This window comes from Impatiens glandulifera, unplaced genomic scaffold (assembly GCF_907164915.1).
Source record: "Impatiens glandulifera unplaced genomic scaffold, dImpGla2.1, whole genome shotgun sequence".
In the NCBI taxonomy this organism is placed as follows: Eukaryota; Viridiplantae; Streptophyta; class Magnoliopsida; order Ericales; family Balsaminaceae; genus Impatiens; species Impatiens glandulifera.
In genome coordinates, this window is record NW_025919457.1 from 328,994 (window position 1) to 337,125 (window position 8,132).

Consider the following 8,132-nt stretch of genomic DNA (forward strand, 5'->3'; position numbering starts at 1 on the left):
ATTTTCAATTAATGGAGCAGGAGTTTCGATCTCGAGTGGTTCATATGAGAAGTAGTGCTTGGTTCCCTCAGTATGGCTGAATGTATTCCTAACATGGGAAGTGCTTTGTTGACTTGGGAAGACATTTTCCGGCTCAAAAACATTTTGCTCCTCACATACATCTCTCTGCTCAAAAACATCTTGCTGCTCAAATATATCTCGCTGCTCAAACACATCCTGCTGCTCAAACACATGCTCAGATACATCTTGTTGCCTTAGGAATACATCTTGCTGCTCAAACACATCCTGCTGCTCAGATACATCTTGTTGTCTTGGGAATACATCTTGTTGACTTGGGAATACATCTTGCTGCTCAAACACATCTCGATGCCTTGGTAAGATATCTTGCTGCTCAAATATGTCATTTTCTGGTCTTTCACTTTGTTGAGTTGAAGGTATTGACTTCTCTACTAAGGAGACACATAGCGGGGCGCGATGATTGGGCAGTGAAGACGAGAGTTCTTGTAAATAGAACGCCACATCGCTATCTCCAATGATTGTTGCAGGAGGAGAATTGATCATTAGCATATTATACTTTACCTTGAACACTAAGTCATATCTTAGTTTGTCCACACCAATATAATTATAGACAATTGAAGCTAACTCTTCATATGTAGCATTTCGGGGTACATTCACACCACGACACGAACTTGAGACAAAAGAACTAACCCCACAATCATCAGTTTTCCAGTCTCTATCAAAGAGTAGAAAAACACCAACATTCATGTGATCTGCAATTGAAAAAAATTCAAAGAAGTCAGTGACAGTGACCAGGTAAAGGAGGAAAATGCAAGGAGGAAAATGCAAGGCGGGAAATGCATTTCCCGCCTGCGACAGATGCACTGTCGTCTGCGACAGATGCACTATCGTCTGCGACAGATGCACTGTCGCCTTCGTCACCTTCTTCGGATGTATATTTCACTGTAAAACATATCAGCCAAGCTCTAAAACCATTATTCCATGACCTAACCTACATCCTAGACTCTAAACAACAAAACCCTAAAAGGACGAACGTCTAACCTGAATGTTGAAGACGATCGTCGATGATGAAGGAAGGATCCGTTGATGATGAAGGAAGCTTGATGATGAAGGAAGCTTGATGATGAAGAACCTTGATGAAGGAAGCTTGATGATGAAGAACCTTGATGAAGGAAGGACGGGGAAAGGACGGTTGGTGGAGAGGAGGGAAATGGAGAAGAAAGTGACATTTCATAACTGAAATGCGCACTCACTTACTGAATTTTTTTTTTTTTTTTTTTTTTTTTTTAGTAAAGGGTAAAACTGACCTTTTACCTTGGCAAAAGGTCAAAAATGAAAAATTTATTAATCACATGTTAAAAGTGGAAATTCCCCTCTTATGAGGGTTATTCCATCAAATTTCCCAATATAATTGTAATATAGTTTGCAGTAATACACTATAATATAATTGCAGAACTAGTTGCGAATAGATTATGTATTAGTGTTAATGTAATATATATTACAAATTTCATTATTAAAATTAGTTCAGTTACATTATAATTTATTTTGCAATAATCACAACCTTGTATAATATATATAAATATGTGTTATAATAGTTAATGTAAATATATTTTGTTGCAAAATATTTTAAAAATATTGACGTTCAATGATATTATCAGCATTATTCAATATTATCAACATTAATCTTGGACTTCTTTGTTACTATATTAGTTGCAATAATATATTTATAGAAATTTAAAAAAAATATTACATTTTTCTATTTTCAGTGAAATATTCTGCAATATATTTTTTTCAGATTTTATTTTACGTAAAAGTACGTTTTGCAATGTGAATTGCATTTCTTAAAAGTTTGCAGTCAAAATATTTTTATTTTTTCAATATGTTGCAATTTGATAAAAAAAAATTATTATTATTATTATATATATATATATTTAAATCAGAGAAGACCTATGATAGTGGCTTTCGAAACAACAAATGAAATAAAGGAGATCTGATGGTTAAGGAGATTTTTAATATTTAATTATTTGGATTGCCTCTTAGTTTTATTTGAGGGTTTTATCAAAGAGATTTTTAATTTTTTTTTTTATTAAAGTGTGACTTTTTTTTTTAATGAGATGATGTGCTATCAATTTCAGATATAACCATTAATCAAGAAGTTTAAATCATTATAAATTAAGTTTTTTATGATTTCAATTGGAGCCGAATTAAAATAACCATTTTACCATTTTAAGAAATAATACTACAATAACTAGGGGTGTTTAACTGGCCGGTTAAACGGTTTCGGTTAAGACCGGTTTTACCTTTTATTTTATAAACCGGTTAACTGGCCGTTAATGATATCGGTTTTATCGGTTCTGGTTCTACCGATTTTGGTCGGTTCCAGTCGGTTAATCGAGTTTAACTAGGAACCGATAATTCAATTTTTTAAATTAAGTAATAAATTTATGAAATGATTTTTTTTAATTATTGTTTGCAATTTCCTATTATATTCTTCATTTTTTTTTGTCTCTATTATATTATTTATAATATATTTTATTGATATATTTAAGAATATGTTATAATATATAATTTTATTATAATAATATAATATATTTTATAACTATTTTATTAGATTTTTATATGTTTCTTGAAAAAATTTAAATTCATTATGTCAATTAGTCTTTGACCAATCAAGTGTTTGATAGAAAGTTAAAACATGAAAGGAGTTTTTGACCAATCAAGTGTTTGATAGAAAGTTAAAACATGAAAGGAAGGTTGAAAACATCAAATTTTAATTTGTTTAACTATCTTAATTTTGTTAATTTATATTTCCACGATAGTTATTGTATCGTTATAAAAACAATTTTACATATTTTAATGAAATTATTTCAGTTTCTTTTTAATTTATGTTTGTGAATTTTTATATAAATTAAAATTATAATGTTTTTTAAAAATAATTCTATAAAAAATATAATTTAAAATTTAAAAATAAAAAATAATTAAATATTATTTATAATATATCTTTTATTTATGACATAACTAATTCAAATTATAAAATAAATAAATATATATATATATATATTATTACCGGTTTACCGGTTAAATCGTTAGAAAAATAGGTAAATCGAAAATTGAACCATTTAACCGGTAACAAACTGGTTAACCAAAACCGCTAGAAACGGTTAACCAATAAACCGTTAAAATGAAACCGATTAATTGTCGGTTCGGTTGGGTTACCGATTTTCCGGGTTTTTTGTACAACACTAACAATAACTATTTTTCATCGTTTTTTTTACAAATATTAATGTTAAAAGAAAAAACATTAGTTTTAAAGCATCAACTTATGAATTGTATTAACTTAAGAAAATGTATTTGAGAAATAAAGTTACATTCTCATTTTTTAATTATGTTATTTTGGAGTTTACAAGGCAAAAATCCAATATAACCCCTTAAATATCAATAGTGAAAATATCACCCTCATAATCATAATTTTCATAAAAAAAAATGAATAAAGTATGTAATAATATTAAGCTAACAAAAAAAGAATTAGAACCTATATGATAATAGAATACCAATAAGAACAATATTTAACAAGTTGTGTCAATATTTTGGCTGACATTCAGAAAAAAAATTAAGGACAAAAGACAGAATTAAGAAGTATATGAATATTACAGACGTCAATTGTTCAATCTATGCAATAAAGAGGAAAGCATTGACCACATGTTTGGGAAGTGCGCGTTTGTATCAAAGTTGTGAATCAATTTTTCTCAGAACATAAATATCACTAACTTTCTAAGTACATGGAACGAAAGTATAGAGCTTATAAAGAAAAAAAGGCTAATGGCGATAAGTTTTACGCAAATTTTTTCAAATGCTTCTTTGGAGCCCTAGTCTATAGTACTTTAAGAAAAAGAAATACAAGAATTTATAGCACGAATAAAAGAACAAAAGAAAAAGTTTGGAATGATATTATTTTTGTATGACAACGCTCTCATACATATATAAAGGGGAATTTCAATTAATGAAGACAATTGAAAGCTCTCTCAAAAGTGAAATATCCCCAATAAAATCATTACAAAGAAATGAAGGTTCAAATAGTTTTTGTTGGATGATTTTTGTAATTTAATTGTTTCTTGTTATGTTTGTTCTATAATTCAGTTGTTTGAAACTCTATTAGTATTTTTAACAAAAGTAGAGTCTCTCTAAATTTGTTTCTTGAAATTCATTTCCCTTTTTTTGGAATTTCTTTTAATGAAATAGAATTAAATCGTTTTCCAAAAAACAACGTCGAGTAGTAAATTAAATATAAACACCTAAAAATATATTTTCAACAAAAATAATTAATTAGGATATGTTTGGATTAATTTTATTTAAGACTAACATTTTATTTCTATCTATATGTACATTTTGTGTGTTCCTTATCGCTTATAGGTACCTACTCTTCCTTACTCTTAGTCTTAGGATCAATGACATAACTTAGATGTATGCCCTTTTTATATTTAAAATTGGATAAAACTTTAGACGCATGTCCTAGGATCGGATAAGTGAATGAAACACAAAATTATATTTTCTAAATATTACCAATGTTGGGTGTGAATGTGATTGAAATTTGGCTCAAACCTTCTTGTTTATCGATTTTGTTGCACTACAACTTAAACCCCAAAGAGACAACTCTTTCTCTCTAGTCTCCAAACACCACAAAGGAATTTGACCTCTACCTCTCACCAAGAGAGTAGTATTTATTTATATTATTAGGTCAAGTCCAATAAGTGGGTTACTATAGATTGTGCAACTATGTTGGGCCAACTAATACCCAACAATCTCCACCTTTGGCCCAAAGAAGTGCAAAATACAATCACGGAATCATATCATTTGTCAAATAACATTGTTCATCTTTTTAACGGTAAGGATAATAATAGACCCACGCAAAATTTTTATAACACATTTCCCCCACTTTCCTTCAAAACCATCATTCTTAAGAGATGCACAAGACATCAAATTATACGCAAATACCTCCTTCACGAGCCTAAATAACAATATAGGCGCGTAAATCTGAAGTTTCCATTTTCATTTCAAAAAGGAGTGAACTCAACCTACATAGTTGAGTTTGGGTGAGCTCACCTAATTTCTTCAAAATAATTACACACTAGTTTACATTTATTAGTTGTATTTCCTTTTATACTATTCATTGCTATAGTCTTGGCTATGTATGCTACAATTTTACTGATCGATCGTAGAGTTATAGTCTTCATCCACTATTCATTTTGTAGTGATGTTTTTATTTTTTATGCATGATCACAATCTTTGTAGACATCATTTAACATTTTAATTATCAAATCACTAGTTTCATTGTTCTATTTATTGATGCAAAATATTCTCATTTACTTTGGCACACATATACCTCTCATTGTAGAGAAATTTAATTTACTTACACATGTAAATAGAATAATTTATAATAGCTTCCTTGAATTCAATAGAGTTACAAAATCGTTGTCCCAACATAAATGATGGATTTCTCAGGTCTCTTTCTGCATATGAAAGTCTTTGTGCTTCTTGCTCCTCATTAGATGATCTGAAATTGCTATGAAAATCATCATCAACCATATTTTCATCTAACACTTTCTACACATGTTCATTATTAATTCATGGTCCCTTATTTTTTTTCTTCTTACCATTCATTTTTCCTATTTCACACTCTAATGGACCACTACCCTAAACCTAGTCACTATTTTAGTTAGTTGGGTATATTCTATTGCAATAACATATTCACTCTCTTGATGTCTTTCTACGTTTTCGTTTGAGCTACGTTCGAACACATCATCATCATTGCAATAAAGTTCTCCTTTTAAAAAGTTGTCACTCTTTGCATCTTCACTACTTCTATCATCACCATTTATAACATCAATATTTCTTTATAAATATTTACTTCATCAAGAGTTTCCCATCACAGTTTGTTTCATCATTCTCATCTTCTTCGTGTACGTCTTCTTTGCAATACCACTTGAGCATTGTTTACTCTTTTTTTGAAATGACTATAATACCCTTTAAGTCTTGTGCACTCCTTTTTACTAAAATAGTTGCAATATCCTTTGAGCCTCGTGCACTATTTTCTTACCCGAGTTGCTATAATAGCACTTGAGCCCCTTGTACTTCTTTTTAACGGAGTTGTTGCAATACCACTTTGGCCCCTTGTCGTTCTAACTAGAGTTGTTCCGGTTGATAATTCAATTTCAACACAATAGTAAACTTAAATCAATCTTCTCTTGTATACCCACATACATATACACATATTCATAACATCAAGATTGTTTATAATATTTCATGGGTTACATTTCAAAGGATCACATGACTCCACATACGAAAACTAAATATTATTATTGTCATACCCTAGTTCTTTAATCATTGCCCTAATCTCTTGGAAAGATAATTTATCAATATCATAGTAATCAATATAATCAACATCACCACCAACGTTTAATAACTCATCTCTTCTTCCTCCATGATAATATGTTGAGAAACTTAGACTTAAGACTTGTAACCCAATATATGCCCATTAAAATAGTATAGGAGTTATAAAAATATGTGAATGTTGTAGACTTGGTATCAATGTATATAAAATAAATAATAAAATAAATAATATATCACTTTCTACCAATATATACGCATTTAGCATGACTAACATTGGTAACAATACATCCAACATTTAACACAAATTTTAACCATTATAACCTCTCATTGAAATCAAGCACTTACTTTACCCTCGGATTGTAATTAAAATCGTAATTTTTAGGTTTAATAACTAAATCAATTGTTATGATACTATGAACTTTATCTCTCGTCTCTCTTTACTCCTCTAAGAGACCCTTCTCTAGCACCGATCTCAAAAACTCAAACCTTTATCGCGTACATAAATTCGGTGACAACTAGAAAACTCAAGCTAGAAAAAAGAGTAAAGACGCGTAATTGAATTAATAAGCAGCGATCACACCTTAGGGCTTTCTTTACTATTTACAGATAATGATGTAAATCTATGGACAAAAAGAAGAAATATGTTGTTAAGTGGTTGTTCGCGAAGAAATTATATATAAAAATCTATTTTGAAAAAAACAAGGGCTTTTAATTATAGACATTATGTGTAACGTACAAAATTGAGAGAAGGGTCATTGGCCATCCTTTCTGAAAATTTGAAAGTCATAATTGGTGACCTTTATTAAAATTTTAGGGGCGATTTATTTTAAAAAATAATTCGAGAGCTAAATATAAGTTATCAGAGTAATTGAAGGTCACCTAGATAATTTACCCAATGATAATATTAATAATTAAGTAGTTAACATTATTGAAGTATATAACCTACGCCGCGGATACACAAATATAAAATGATCTTATATATTATATATTTTAGTGTCTTAATATATAAATGGTACAAAATAGTCATTTTAATCAATATATTAATATTAACAAAAATCAACACTATTAGTTATACAACCAGACTCAATATAAATTTTTCTACTTGATTACAAAGAAAATTATAAAAAAAATATTATGAATCAATTGTCAACATTTAATTATCAATTTTTATTTTATATCACAAAACTAATGTGAAAATAAAATTTAAAATTAATATATATATAATATTTTATCATTTAAATGATAATAATATTTATATGATGAAAATAAGTCAAAATTTTATCTTAATCTTAAACTTAACCGTTTCACGTATTTATGAACGGATCGACCCACAAATTAACAATTTGATTTTTTTACTCTAACAAAATGGGTCGTGCATTAATGTGTGAGGCACAACGATTTGAAAAAATTGTGTTTATATATATATAAAAATATAAATTAATGTGACTTTCATGCACTCATGAAAAATATCAATTTTTCAAAATTAAAATAAAATTTAATAGAATTTCTCACATTACAAGTGAGTTTCTTATAATAGTTCAGTAACAAAACTAATTGTTAATTGAGGCAAACAAAATTAAAGAATGAAATGTGTGAAGTGAAATAATAGTCGAACTCCTTAAACTATATTCCTTAAATATTTGTTCATCAAATTTTGGATCATTTTTCACTGAATTTGAAGGGGAAAAAAAATTGATCATTCATAGCCTGGAAATGAAATATATGTT